General features: G+C 38.1%; 1 protein-coding gene across 1 annotated transcript in view; it reads right to left on the reverse strand.

Annotated features, from left to right (window-relative positions):
• Positions 1-14181, reverse strand: part of LOC143345785 (uncharacterized) — an 81913-nt gene extending 67732 nt beyond the window's left edge. Inside the window, exon 1 of the mRNA XM_076773206.1 lies at positions 13834-14181. The gene's annotated coding sequence lies outside the window, so the exon portion shown is untranslated. The remainder of the gene's footprint in view (positions 1-13833) is intronic.
• Between the last annotated feature and the right edge of the window lie 1733 nt (positions 14182-15914).

A 15914-nucleotide genomic window follows, 5' to 3' on the forward strand; every position in this document is an offset into this window, starting at 1 on the left:
CTCTATTACCTTCACTACTCTTTAACCTTTCTATACGTCTTGCCCCTTGGATTAATAGTGTCTTTACCTTCGTCGCGCCTGTCCCACGTGTATCTTTCTCTTCGCCCTATCGTGAATCACCTGCTCTATAATCTTCGCGACCACCCCTTCGCGATCTTACCTCACGATATATTTCCTTAATCCCCATTCCCTCTTTAACTTCAACGAGTCTGACTCGTCATCAAGTCTTACAGATTTATTACATTCACGAGGTATTCATAAATCTATTTCGTTTTAAACAGAATTAAATACTATACGTTGGAAAAATCATTTGAAATTAAATTTAAATAAAAACGCCCGCCTCGATCCTTTCTCGTTTCTCGACTTTGCAATTATTTACCCTTTCTACCCCACTTTCCGCGACTCACGACCTAACAACTTCTTCGTCCCATCCCCCTACGTTCCAAACTTTTTATCCATCGTGCCTCGATCCCGTTTTTATTTTCATCTAACCCGCTCGACCTTACCGCGACTTCCTCTTTTCCTCCTCTCCCGCGTTCGATGACTCCTCCTGCGGTATCTCACTCAGTTTCCTCCCTCGCCACCCTGCTGCACACGACTTTCGGCCGCCGACGACTGACCGGGACTGACGAGGCGCCGCGTGAGCGAACGTGCCCGCGGGGGTGGCCGTTCGCCGCGACTGCGCCCCTTTTTTCGTGTCGACCAACCCCCCCTCCAGCCAGCCCCACGGGCATCCGCGATCCCTCGTACGCGACACCCCCGCTTTCCACCAACCGGGACTAACTTCCTCGTTTTTCCTGCCCCGCGGTAATTTGTCGCGCGCCTCGGTGTTGCGAAATTGTTTGCGATCGCTACCCCACCCCTTCGAGGGTGTCCACTCGAAGACTGCTCGGGGGCTGCCCGAATGGTCGATCAACCAAGCTAGGAAATGAAAATATGCCCGTCGTTGACTGGGGGGAGAGGGGGCTCGAGAAAAATTACCGGGTAATGGAAAATAAAAGAAACAATTAATACTTCAACCCCTACTTTGGTAGAAATTGTTAAGCAGAGGTGTATTCAATTTAAATTGGCCCAATTAAAAATGTGAATATTAATACGAGTAAACGTGCGAGCAAAAATTATATAATGTGAGAGAAGAGGATAATACAAAAAGAGATACGTATATACACTGCGTGTCATAATTATAAAATTACTTAAAAAGTTTCAATTTTGATATGTTGCTGTTGAAATAATGAAAAGCAACGTGTACCATGTTTGAAACTGTGTTAAGAAACGATATTCTGCCAAAGAAGAATAAATTGTATCGACTAGAGAAAGGGAGAATTACAGAAAGTTGACTTAATTATACAAATATTGCGCTGGGAATGCAATTTAATTAAGTTATAACAATAATTTAGTAATGTGTAGGACCTCCCGGCCGTACTGAATTTTTTTCTAGAAAGTGAGTAGGATTTCGGGGGTAGGTCTATCCACCAAAAATTATTGTAATTGACCCCCGCAACCAAAAATAATTTTTCCAGAACGATTTGAAATTTTTTAGTTTTGTCGAAAAATTTCACACCTTCTCGAATTTTTTTCTAGAAAGTGGGTAGGATTTCAGGGGTATTTCTATCACCAAAAATGATTGTAATTAACCCCCGCAACCGAAAATAATTTTTTTAGAACGATTTAAAAATTTTTTTTTTCGTCGAAAAATTTAGGCACCTACCCCCTGTCGATTTTTCTTAAAAATTCGTTTTTTATTTTTAGTAATTTTGTTTGTCGTCCAACAGAAAAGTTGTTTAATACTTTTTTGTATGTATCCATGAACTCTACTTCCCCCAAAAATTTCAATGAAATATATTCACTATTGTAGGAGTTATGGCTGTTTGGAAATTGAACCACTTTTATGAGGTTTTTCTAATTTTACGGGGTCAAGGAGCAACTTTTCCAATATTTTTAAAATTTTTACATATTCTTCACTAAAATACGCGTTGTTTGCTTTTTTAAACATTGAAATCGTCCAATCCGTTCAGAAGTTATGACGTTTTAAAGATATGCATGAAATTTCAGGGAAGCATTTCTGTCCTCACATTAGATTATCAGTAAACAATTTTTTTCTCGAAAATGCGTAGAATTTCGAGGGTATGTGTAATGATCAAAAATGATTGTAATTGACCCCTGCAACTAAATATAATTTTTTTAGTATGATTTGAAATTTTTTAATTTTGTCGAAAAATTTCACACGTTCTCGAATTTTTTTCTCGAAAGTGGGTAGGATTTCGAGGGTTTGTCCATTGACCAAAAATGATTGTAATTGACCCCCGCAAGTAAAAATAATTTTTCCAGAACAATTTGAAATTTTTTAATTTAATTTTTTAATCAATTTTAAACGAAGGCTCAGTCAAGAAATTGATATTCTTGATTTTCGTCTTATTTTGGTTTCTAAAATCTCCCATTCAAATTTTTCCCAGGAGTGGCCAAACACCCCGTATATATATTCTTCAGCTGATTAGTATATAATTCACGCTAACAAAAATATTAATAAATTCTTGTCAAAAATTTACCTCGAGTTTCACCAGTATTCGAAGGATACATATTCTTCTAATTCATAATGGGATTTTAGATTCTACTCCAATTATTAAAGTTTCTAAAACGACAATGTAGAAAAGTCGAGGTTGTAACTCGTTTTAAACTCCCCATCAGGTATCGTAAATCGCCACCGAACCGCTGTACTAACATCATAAAAGACTACATCTACACCCAATTTTGAAACTGACCGCCGAACTCAAACAACAGAGTTCACGGAGAATAACTAACCACTTCATCAAACTTCCAGCAGCCGATAACTTAAACACCAGTGCTAGAAAATAATTTAAAGTTGGCCGCGGAGACGGTGCTTTCAGACCGTGCTCTCTCGCGCGATCTTTTAATATTTCCATATTTATAAACGCGAAAGTTTCCTAGTTGAATTCGGGACGTGCGACTCATTTTTCCCCTCAATTTCGAACGAACGAGAAAAAGCAATCTTTCTTTCATTTTTACTTTCAATTTATCACTCGAATTCTGCTTCAATCGAATGGGATTTTTCTTTAAATTCCATGCAACTCCGTATTAAATTAGAATCGCCTGCGGTGAAAGCGCTAATTGCTCCTACTAAATAAAAACATTCGTTTCCTCTCGTTTCTACTGGAAACTCTTCACTAATCCACGAAGAAGTAATCTATTTTCCTGGAAGAATACTTCATAGATCCCATTCCTTTCTTCTCCACTTTCTGTTTTCTAATATCACCTTTCCCAGTTCCATTACACATTTCATTCGTTTTATCCGTTGAAACGTCATCGACTTTCAATTCCAATTTAATTCTCGTTTCTTAGACGCGCACGTACATTTTTTAAGAATATCGTAGTTACGACGAAGCTGATAAAAATAGAAGTTTCTTTGGGAGCCCTGGTTTCTCGATCAGGGTGACGCGAAATAGCGGGGAGTCATCGATTCCCAGAGCCGTGCAACTCCTTGGGAAGCACGTGTTCGATTTCCCGCGCGCGCCACGGGGAAAAACGATTAGCGTCGCCCCGAGGTGTACACAATTTTCTCAGGAGAGAGGCATTTTGCGATAAGCTGTGTATCGTACCTGTTAGTCAACGATCTATCATCGGTATTCTTCTACCCTTTGCCGTTTTACCAGCCCCGTGTCTCGTTCCTATTACGGATATATCAGTCCGTATTGATTATGCCAGCGGTGTAGTCTGAGCGACGTGTTACTATCGATCGACGATAGAGGTGTGGGTGGAACGCGGACGTTCCAGTTTTCCCCGACCCGTATCGTTTCTTTTCCTCGTGGAAATATCTTGCGAATTCCGGTGGTGGCTTCGAACACCTGTTTCGCGCCCAGTTCACGAAAAACGGCTCCCATTCGACGGGAACGAGTCGAATTCTAGCTGGAGCACGAATTCTTTTTATTCGATTCATCCCAGCGTATGAAATCGTTCGTTTATTTTTTATTTGCTCGGCTGGTATCGCGAGTAATAATAAATGAATTGTTCCAGTGGTTTCTTCGACGTTGACCTAGGATAATAGTATGCAGAGTAGTAAAATACAGGGTGTTCGGCCAACCCTGGGAACAAATTTTAATGGAGGATTCTAGAGGCCAAAATAAGACAAAAATCAAAAATACCAGTTTATTGATGGAGGCTTCGTTAAACAGTTATTTTAATTCAAAAATTTCAAATCGTTCTGGAAAAATTATTTTCGGTTGCGGGGGTCAATTATAATCATTTTTTATGAATACACTTACCTCCGAAATCCTATCCACTTTCGAGAAAAAAAATCGGAGTGGTGCTGAAATTTTTCGGCGAAAAAAAAATTTTTCAAATCGTTCTAAAAAAATTATTTTCGTTTGTGGGGGTCAATTACAATCATTTTTGGTCATTACACATATCCTCGAAATCCTACGCATTTTCGAGAAAAAAATTGTTTACTGAAAATCTAATGTGAGGCCAGAAATGCTTCCCTGAAATTTCATGCATATCTTTAAAACGTCATAACTTCTGAACGGATTGGACGATTTCAATGTTTAAAAAAGCAATCAACGCGTATTTTAGTGAGGAATATGTAGAAATTCTAAAAATATTGGAAAAGTTGCTCCTTGACTCCGTAAAATTAGAAAAACCCAATAAAAATGGTCCAATTTTCAAACAGGCATAACTCCTACAATAGTAAATATATTTCAATGAAATTTTGGGGGTAAGTAGAGTTCATGGATACATACAAAAAAGTATTAAACAACTTTTCTGTAGGACGTCAAACAAAATTACTAAAAATGAAAAACGAATTTTTAAGAAAAATCGACAAGGGGGTGTAGGTGCCTAAATTTTTCGGTGAAAAAAAAAATTTTTAAATCGTTCTAAAAAAATTATTTTCGGTTGCGGGGGTCAATTACAATAATTTTTGGTGAATAGACCCACCCCCGAAATCTTACTCATTTTCTAGAAAAAAATTCAGTACTGGCGGAACTTTAAACGTTAAAAACTTATTTTGGCCTCTAGAATCCCCCATTAAAATTTTTCCCAGGGTTGGCCGAACATCCTGTATAATTTGTAATATTAGAAGACAACCCGATAGATTTTAACATGTTTATTTTGATGGATATTCTTTTGAACTCGACTAAATTGCATATTTTCAATGGAAAAACGTTTTGCTTTAAAGTTTCGATGAAACCGTTTAAATAGAACACGCTAAAAAAAGTTCCAAAACTGTTTCGTCCCCTACGAGACACTGATCCCACATGCTGACACAGTAAACTCTCGCTAATCCGTACATTTAATCCGGATTATCCGGTACGAGTTGGTGCTTCAACCCATTGACATCCGAATTTTTGTCTATTTTTACTCTAAAATCCAAACACGATACTTTTACCTACAAATACATCCCACACAGAACGCGCTATACGTACGTAATCTCTGGACACGCAAAAAAGAAATCTAAATTTCATTTGTTTGTTTAAATTGCAATTTATTTCTGCGATTAACGATTCTGCAAATATTTCATCGGAAATGAAATGTATGAATGTCCGTGAGGACTTTCTTCGTTATCTTAACTTATGAGTTATATTACTTTGAGTATAATTTATGCTGTCGGGATGATTTATTACCTACAAACTGTATACACTACATGCTGTAATTTAGTAACGCTTTCGTTCCAGCTGTAGCTACATGGCCACATATGAATCCATAAAATGTTAAAGTGGCTATATTGATTTTCCCTCTTCAATTGTTGAACGATAATTAAATTTCTTAACGCATAGCTTCGTGCAGAATAAGGCGAATCGCGTACTTGTTTATTGAAATATAATTTACGAGAATTAAGAAGAGAATGAAACTCGAGCTTTAAACTTTTTCCAAGCTTAGGAAGCTTTTTCATCGACCTACGATAACCACGAAGCTTTACCGACTACAGGTAGATTCGTGAAAAGAATTCTATACTTATTACGTTTCTGTAAACTTCAATTTAACTTACTAATTAATATACAAAAATATGCTACTTACAATATGTTAGATTCTATTATTATATAAATGGAATTTATTCTGATGAAACGTTACCGACAAGTGTATCTTCTCTTTTAATGTAGAAATCAATATGACAGAGAAAGTATTATAAAATTTTGAGTATTTTTTTAAGTGGTGTCATCGCAAAATTTAAATCAGGTCACAAATTAAAGTAGACAACTCTGCATATTGCAGATACTTTTGCGATGTACATACACGCAAGGATTTATTTATTTTATTTAACAATCTTCGTGATACAACTGTACAAACAGGCGATGTGTGATTAAATACTGTTTCAAGCTTAACCAGAATCGAGAGTAGATTAGACTTTCGATAAAGCCTGCAATATAAAATAGTAAAAATAAAATAACGAATCAAGTTTGCAGAAGTTAATCTCGTACATCGATTATATCATTTTTCTTGGTAACCCCGTTAAAGTCTCTATCGAAAACAAGAGATAAAGTATTTATTATTTTTACGTAATTATTCCGAAACACATCATGTTTTTTCCATTCAGATATAAGATAGAAATAATTACCTTTTCATGCTAATCGTACTACTAATTAAGGAAGTTGCTAATGCTCCCATTTATCTGGTATAATTTTCTTAAAGGACCCAACAGTGGACGAGGCCATGCATCAAAAAGTTTCTTATCAGCGTTAATTAATTCGGTGTATTTACGGGAGAGACGATATATGATATATATTGCTAATAACGTTAATCGTCGATTAATCTAAAAATATCGTAGTCGTCGGTTTGCTCTCGTTCGAACCACACGCGGTAAAGAAACGATGCGTATCGTGAAAACGAATGCGCAACAATCGAATCCATTATTATCGCTTTGTATGTACATGGCATAATAGTAAACCGCGTACATTTACAAACGCTCTCTCACGCATTTATGAGATAGCATACATTATTCATACATCGAGATTGAATAAGCGCGAGAGAAAAACATGGAATTTCTTCGATTTCTCAGCCTAAATACGTTCAAGTACGAGACAAAACTGTTACATTAACGTGTCGCTAGTTAGTCACTACCTGCAATTACAAATTGAATTACAATGTGCAAAAGAACATGCACTATGAATATGCTGGAGAAAAATAGAACATCAAAAAGATCGAACATTCGATACACTGATAGACCAAGCTTTCGTCGAATTAAAAAATTTAGATATTTAAAAAATGGTACTCATGCCCTTCTCAGCTGAATAGAATATATTTTCTTCGATACAAATTAATTTTCTAGATATAAAATCCGTTATAATTGATAAAACTTTTCAATACAAAATTCATCGAATTAAAAAATGGTACTCATGCCCTTCTCAGCTGAATAGAATATATTTTCTTCGATGCAAATTAATTTTCTAAATATAAAATCCGTTATTTTCTGTCCACCAAAACTTTCGTATCGCCGCTATTCTTAGGAATATTCCGTCGTCGGGTCTCGCGTGCAGTGTAATTTCATATTTCATTACGAATGTAAATTTTTCCAGCGACCGCGCATCGAACGAGATATTTACGTTCGTACGATCCCCGGCGAAACGGCGCGTAAGCGTCGCATCAATTGAAATTTATCGTTACACGTTAAACTCGATCCTGTCGTTAAAGAACACATAAACCGGCAAACACCCGCGTATTTAGTTAGGAGAAGAAGCCGCAAGAGCCGTCGTCTTGATGCACCCCAAAGGAAGGAAGAGCCGCACGGGAATGGCTGGTTTGATTTACTCGCGTCGCAAGGTTCCCTCGGAACCAAGAACGCTTTTATCGTCGGTTCGCACGGTTTCTAACGGTGCTGAATTCCCCGGGGATTCGCTCGCGTTTAACCAGAGGATGCAAATACGACCTACGTACCCTCGGAATTCGACGACGCTTCCGTTTTCTTCGGTCGCGGTTCGCCATACGCTCCGCGTCTACTCCGACGCCATTTACATTTCAATGGAATCGAAAAGAACCGACTACGGACCCACCTTTTTTCCTCGACGGTCTTCTTCCTCGGGAGCTTACAGAGATTTACAATTAAATTAACTACGGTTAATCCGTCTGAGACGTTTCCTGGCACATAAATGGCTCTTCGTCAACCCTTCGACAATCTATTTATGATATAGTTTTAACAGAGTTTTAGAAATATAGGAGAATTTAAATGGGTACACCTGAATGTATTATTTATAATTTTATCAGTATTGATATTGGCCCTTCATCAACCCTTTGACGATCTATTTATGATATAGTTTTAAAAGAGTTTTAGAAATATAGGAGAATTTAAATGGGAACACCTGAATATATTATTTATAATTCTATCAGTATTGATATTGGCCCTTCATCAACCCTTTGACGATCTATTTATGATATAGTTTTAACAGAGTTTTAGAAATATAGGAGAATTTAAATGGGAACACCTGAATATATTATTTGTATTTCTATCAGTATTCTAAGCATTGATATTCATGCGAGAAGAAGTCTGTTTCATATTTATTAAAAGAGTATTCTGCCTTGGAAATTTTTCTTGGGAGGTGAGGAACAGGGGAATCTTTTTATATTAAGTTTAAACATATATGTATTTATATCTATATTCGAAGAATATACTCAATTTTGTTCGTAGAAAAATATTCAATATTTTGTAAGTTAATAAAGGTCCTTCAAAACAAGGCGCCTCAGAAAATGAAGTAAAATATACTCTTTTAATACTTTTTTAATTCACAACGAATATGGAAATGTACTTTATTTAAAGAGTAACTAGAAATAAAATACTTACGTCGACGGATTTGAAAAAGATGTCGGACAGCTTTACGGAGGGAAACGTTTCGAAAGGAAAAGGAACGCGCGTTAGCATCGACGATTCTCTATTTCTGTACCAGCAGACGCCGATATTGATCAATCGTTCTCCAAATCGGAACAGGCGCGAGGATCTTGCGAAACGCTTTAAGCGGAATCGTAGCGGTTCGAAGCGGCGCACTTGAAATTTTTGCACATATAAGACCCGATGGAAAGTAGAGACACGAGACGGGGACCTTTTGTAAACGCATTTCTCTGCAACCCGAACGACAAACATCGGTAATTCGAGTGCTCGTGAACCATTTTCAACCTTCTGTTGCAGCCGTCTCCAAATTGGGATGGGCTGTCGCGCGATCCGTGGATTTCTTCGCGTCAAGGGAAAACAATTTTAAATGTAAACAATTTGCAAATCACACTACTCCACAATAATAATTGTATTTTATTCCCCAAAGTATTAATCGAATTTTTCCTAATTATTTGTAGATTTATAAATCAATGCCACAGTAAAAATTATCGTACTTTTTTAATTCGAACTTTCGAGAGGAAATGAAATTCGAATGAATAGAGAGCGAACAGTCGTTCGATTTCTCTGGAGAAAAGGTACGGGAAAAGTAGTATAACTAAATGGTTGACAAATTGCTTTCGATCGGGCACAAGTGAGAAATTTCTCCGTTCGGTTCTCCTAACGCGAAGCAAAACGCTTCTTATAGAGAGTGAAATGGTTCCGTGTTCCAGCCATCCACGGCAGATGCGTGCGAAAGGAATAACTGGATACGAAAGTCCGCGTTTTACGACCGTGGCTAAAACGGTAACGATCGAAACGTTTTCTCGTCTTAAGCGACAATGATTCGACAAATTTCATAATAATCCCGAGCGAAACATAATGCTACCGCCGACTTTCTTCCACGCGTTCGCAGATTATCTTCGATGAAAGCGAGCGAACTGTCTGGAACACCGTCTATCTCATTCGATTCGAGTCGAATGCTTCATTGAATTATCTTTTCACTTTTACTCGTGACTGATTGTCAGCGAAACATTTGAAAAGAATATTCTTTCCTTCTCTGGGAGTGGAACTTATTTAGTTCTATAATATCCAAAACACTTCAGTGTTTCAAATATTTGTTGAATAAAATTCAAATAGCGTTTGAATATTTGACTATTACATTCTTAATCGTATTAAATTTTCATTAAAATTTTCTCGTTCAAAAATCGGGTTTACACTTTATTCTATAATTCTATTTTGTTCTATGCGTACCTTGACAGTAAAACTATTGTATTTTTAATAGGTTTCTACCCGTATAATGAATAAAAATTAAAAATATTGATGGAATAATTCTATATCGAGTCGATCTCGAGGATCTACACTGAAATATTACGTCCAGCTTGGCTTGAAGGACTGCAAAGGGTTGAAAGACGATCCCAACTGTCAGTATAACTGTCAATGGCCACGCTTGAGAATTAATCTCAGTGTACTGTGCGTCCGTCAAGAGAATAACAACTGGATATGTAAGTCTCGTGGACAAAAACATCAAACAGAAAACCACGCGAGGAAAACCATACAGTGTTTTCTCGTTTCTAACAGAGGCTTAATTGCGCGGATACCGTTCTAACGAAGTTGCGGGAAGAAGTTAATAAACCCCAGCCGAGCAATCAACGCCGATCCATCAGTTATCCTCTGCTGCGTAAAACGTTGCTCCACAGACCAGGTATACGAGTAGACCTTACGTTCAATGTATTTTTTCGGTCCATTTTTCTGGTGCTCCCGAGCACCACTACCGTTTTAGTGTCACTCGCACAGATTTCAGAAATTAACACGAGAGGAAATGAGACAGAAAATGAGATCACGATTAATTTCACTGGAAATATAAAATTCGGTAAGGAATTTTTTTCTCGAAAGTGAGTAGGATTTCGGGGGTTTGTCTATTGACCAAAAATCATTGTAATCGACCCCCGTAACCGAAAGTAATTTTTTTAGAACGATTAAAAAATTTTTTTTTTGCCGAAAAATTTCAACAGCTACCCCCTGTCGATTTTTCTTAGAAATTCGTTGTTCATTTTTAATAAATTTGGTTGGCGCTATACGAAAAAGTTTTTTAATACTTTTTTGTATGTATCCATGAACTCTACTTCCCCCCAAAATTTCAATGAAATATATTCACTATCGTAGGAGTTATGGCTGTTTGAAAATTGGACCACATTTATGGGGTTTTTCTAATTTTACGGGGTCAAGGACCAAGTTTTCGAATATTTTTGCGATTTCTACATATTTTCCACCAAAATACGCGTAGTTTGCTTTTTTAAACATAAAAATCGTCCAATCCGTTCAGAAGTTATGACGTTTTAAAGATTCGCATGAAAATTCGAGCTGACATTTGTGGCCAGAAAATATATTTTCGGTAAGGAATTTTTTTCTCGAAAGTGGGTAGGATTTCGGGGGTATATATAACGACCAAAAATGATGGTAATTGACCCCTGCAACCGAAAATAATTTTTTCGAAACGATTTGAAAATTTTTAATTTCGCTGAAAAATTTCTGCACTTACTGAATTTTTTTCTCGAAAATGCGTAGGATTTCGGGAATATGTGTATTCACCAAAAATGATTGTAATTGACCCCCACAGCTAAAAATAATTTTTTCAAAACGATTTAAAAATTTTTTATTTCGCCGAAAAATCTCACACCTTCTCCAATTTTTTTCTTGAAAATGCGTAAGATTTTGGGAATACGTCTATTCACCAAAAATGATTGTAATTGACCCCTGCATCCGAAAATAATTTTTTCAGAAGGATTTAAAAATTTTTTTTCTCCGAAAAATTTAGGCACCTCCTAATGATTTGAAATTTGGTCCTCTAATTAATGGTCTCCTTTCTTTTTCTGTAGAGGTGATTTTCCATATTTGGAAGCTAATAATAATGTTGGAACACCCCAAAATTATGATTGTTTTTTAAAATTAATATCGTGTAACAAAATGTTATTAGAATAGGTATGATAATTCACCTAAGAGCGAGGACTAATCGTACCAGTTGGGAACAAATTAACGTTTACAGTCGTAGTAAATTATGTAATGGAACTATTAACGCTTGTAAACATTCCCTCTGTTCGGAGAATTTTTTGACTCATCTTCGTCCCATGGAACGCTTTCGTGGTCTCTGTCCACAGGATGTGGTTTCATGGACGCGTTGGTCGTGCCGGTGCAGTCGGTTTGCAAACCGTTTCCGATGTTCTTCTAGTTTTATTGTTGGCGAGAATGATTATACTGTCGTCCTGAGCCAAACAGACGTATCTCGAACGTGCTTGTTTTTTTAAATTTTGCATTCAAATCGAGCTTTTCGTATAACTTTTAACATGCTTTATTAGCCTTTGAGAATCCTTAAAAATTTGAAAATATTTTCAAAAAGGAAACTTTTAATCCTTTAACCAGAAATGTTCCCAACACTTTACTATCCATTTTCCTCCAGATTTTCCAGAGTATCTATTTTCTGTCATACACCTGTCGTCCCTGAATATCCTTTTATTTATCTGCAAAACCATTAGGTATGGAGAGACACTCCCCTTCGACTACGACGCGCTAAAATATCGATTGCATTTAATAGCTCTCCAGTTTCGAATCACTGTTGTCGAGTTGCTCCCGAAGTTCATCGATTAACGTCACGATTCTCTTCGAGTAGCAATTCAACGCGTTCCTCCAACTCGGGACGATCTGGATAACGATCCCTCCAATCAGGGTTGCTTTTGCGGATAAAAAAGAAAAAAGGGGGAAAAGAAACGACTCGTTCGCGCCACTCCTGAGACTCTGTTAATCGAGACGCGATCGAATCTCGAAAATAGAAGAGCTCAAGCGTGCGGCGTAATACTCTCCAGGCTCACTTAATTGCCGAGTTAATGTTCTAACGAAGCGGCTCCGCACGCTCGCGCAGTCAATCAACGACAACCCGTTTCTTATTCTCACGGATGCAGATAATGCTGAGCTTTCCATTGCGCCGGGCTGTCGACTTCTTCCTTTTCGTTTGCTTCCACGAACCGCATCTCGATCGCTCTGACCACCGATCGCGATGATCCTCTCGATCCTTCAATTACATCTCGATCAACGGGAGCGCGCTTATTGACCCCCTCGATCCTCGATCGTTCTTTAATTCGAGACTCCTTTCACGTTTCGTTGGAGCAAATCCACTATTCGCCCATTTTCATTTACGCTAACTTACAGAAATATGTTTTACTATTACTTGCAATTTAAGATCAGTCGGGAACCTGTTTTCTCAACGTTAAAAATAACTATGCAAAGTGTCCTGTGACTGGAGTATGACCGATTAGTCGAACAACTACCTTACGTAACACTTTTCTCTTCTTTTTTTTTATACTTTACGGATTTAACATTCCACGCAGTCTCTAGATATGTTTTCCTCGTGAACGGTATAGTTAAACCACAAATCGACTTGTTAATTATGTTGCAAATATCAGTGAAATAATTATAGTATGTTTAGATCGAAATACCACGTCGAGTCCAGCCCGACATAGGACCACTATACTTTATGAAGTTGAATAGAGCCTTAATTACAAACGCTTAACGACCATACGACATCTGTATCGGAACAACTGCTATTTTCATCTTAAACTCTTACGTTTATTACTGTAATGTTCTTCGTGCTATGAAAAGGAAACCATAAATTAACAAAATCTACCGCATTTTACGATATCGGAGCAGCCAGCATCCCGAATTAAATTCGATCAAAAATGATGTAGTGTCTGCCATATATTATCCGCATTTTCATGCCTTCGAAATTATCAATTTCATCATCGAATCGAGTACCCTTCCAAGCCATTAATTTCCCGCATTCGTCTCCAACGATCAACGTTTACCGCCTCGAGAAACTCGAAATGTCAATCTCGAGTTATTCTTTCTCCTATCGATCATCGTTAAAACAGTCGATATCATTTTTTTTTTTAACGTTACGATGCATCGAAACATTCTCTGAACTACAATTACGAGCTCTGGGTTCAAGTTGATCGCCTAAAAATCGTCCGGGTACTCACCAACGAGGTTCTCCACTGTTCCTCCGGTCAGCAACCTTCCTCTATTCTTCCTCGTATAGTTTCCACTCCCTTCCCGCTTCGACACTTCGCACCGCACTCGCGAAACACAAGCACACGGACACGTGCACGCACATACACACACACTCTCGCACTTGTTCTCACTTTCGAAACGGATCCCGAATCCGCGGGGCCTCGAACGCGCCTCGACGTTGTCCAGAGTACGCTAAGATCGCCCTAACGAGCCCAGAATCGACCGATAAATACGCTCGATTAATCGACCGGAGCTAGTTCCTTATCGTTTGCGAGCCGCGCGACTTTATCGCCGCTCGGATGACGTTAACCGTCTGCACGCGCTCGCTCCGTCTTCGAAGCCCCGACGCGCGTTAAATCGTGCAGAAATCCAGGTTGTACGTACACCGACCCGAAGCCGCGGAACAGGCGTCCCTGACCCGCTCAACCGACGACCTCGATGAATCACGGGACCAGCAGATCTTCGGGAAGACAATCGACGAAAGTTCTCATGGCGACTGGACTCGCTGCAGCCGATTACCTGGGTTCCTCCGCGGCTGACCTTCAACGACGCGGAACCCTACCTTTCAGGGGAAACGACGTTGGGAAACATCGAATGGGAGCAATCGCGGCCAAACACGGGGACTCGATGCCGCTCTTTACTTCGAAATTATAGTTTGCGCACCCCTAATCGATCCTCTACGCGGAACCGCTAAAACCTTGGCACTCGTCTTCGAAACTATTCGATTCTTATTCTGCTTAGAATTCTTCTTCGTTCTTTAGAAAATAAACCAGAGGAATTATATCCAGGTTTACGAGCCCTCGAATTCACAGATACATTGATCTATGGCGATATTAGACTCGTGGTTTGAAGGGAGAACCTTTTATTCTTTTGTGAGGAGGATTGTAACTCGAAAGGGTTACGATTCAGTTTTGGTGAACCTTGAAATGGGAGTTTACGAATTCTTGGGTCATCGTTGAATTCGTCTGAGAAGCGTTGTATGTTTTAAGGAAACACTTTTAACATTGTTTTGCAATCAGAGTTACGAGTTACGAACACTTGGCTGGTCATCTTCAGCGTGAAATATCGAATTCCAAGAAGAAGCCTTTGACACTGTCTCAGAAGTAGTTAAGTTGGAGAAGTTACGAGTTTAGTTTCGATGGCACTATCTTGAAACGACAGTTTATAAACCCTTGAATAGTTCGGTTAATTTTCAATACGAAACACCGAATTCCAAGAAGAAACCTTTGACGTTGTTTGGGAAGTAATTACCTCGGAGTTAAGCTTCCATTCCGCTTGGCGTCACAGTTTATGTTGAAACGATGGTTTAGGCTCCTTTAGATAGAAGTCTAATTGATCTTCAACGATATGAAACGCTGAATTTCGAGGAAGAGCCTTTGTCGCTGTTTTGGAAGTAATTAAATTCGAGAAGTTACATAGTCTAGTGCAGCGTCTCGTCGCGATCTATATTGAGATAATAGTTTTCGAAACACTTGATCGTTGAGTTTATCTTCGACATGAAACACCAAATTTTAAAAGGAAACCCTCGACCTAGAACTTAACAATTTGAAATGGCCTTACTTGAATGAAAAAAATCTTGAAAGAATATGATCTTGGATGTTACTGTGAAAATAATTAAACTCGAGATGTTATCGATTCAATTTCGATGTTGCTATCTTGAAACGATAGTTTATGGCTGTGTTGTTAAGCTAGCAAAATGGCGAGTCAACATATTTCGAATTAATCCTTAAAAAGAGCAAGCTTCCTAAAATCGTGGAACAGTTTCGCAAATTTTTCTAGATCACTAGTACAATAGTTTCTTTTATTGCAAAGGAAACGTTTGCATCAATGTTTTCCAACTTTCACGTTACATGTTATTACAGACTGATTTACGTTATCCAGTCCGTGATAAATAACTCGTTATCAGCAGATATGTCAATATCGTATAGTTTATCGTCAAGCAACGTTTATTTTACCTTCGATACGATCTCGCGATTTATGTAATAACTTTTTACACGGTGCTATTTTGTTAACCTGTTTTATCCGATCTTATCTCATTACCCTCGATCGC

Source organism: Colletes latitarsis, chromosome 9 (assembly GCF_051014445.1).
Source record: "Colletes latitarsis isolate SP2378_abdomen chromosome 9, iyColLati1, whole genome shotgun sequence".
NCBI lineage: Eukaryota > Metazoa > Arthropoda > Insecta > Hymenoptera > Colletidae > Colletes > Colletes latitarsis.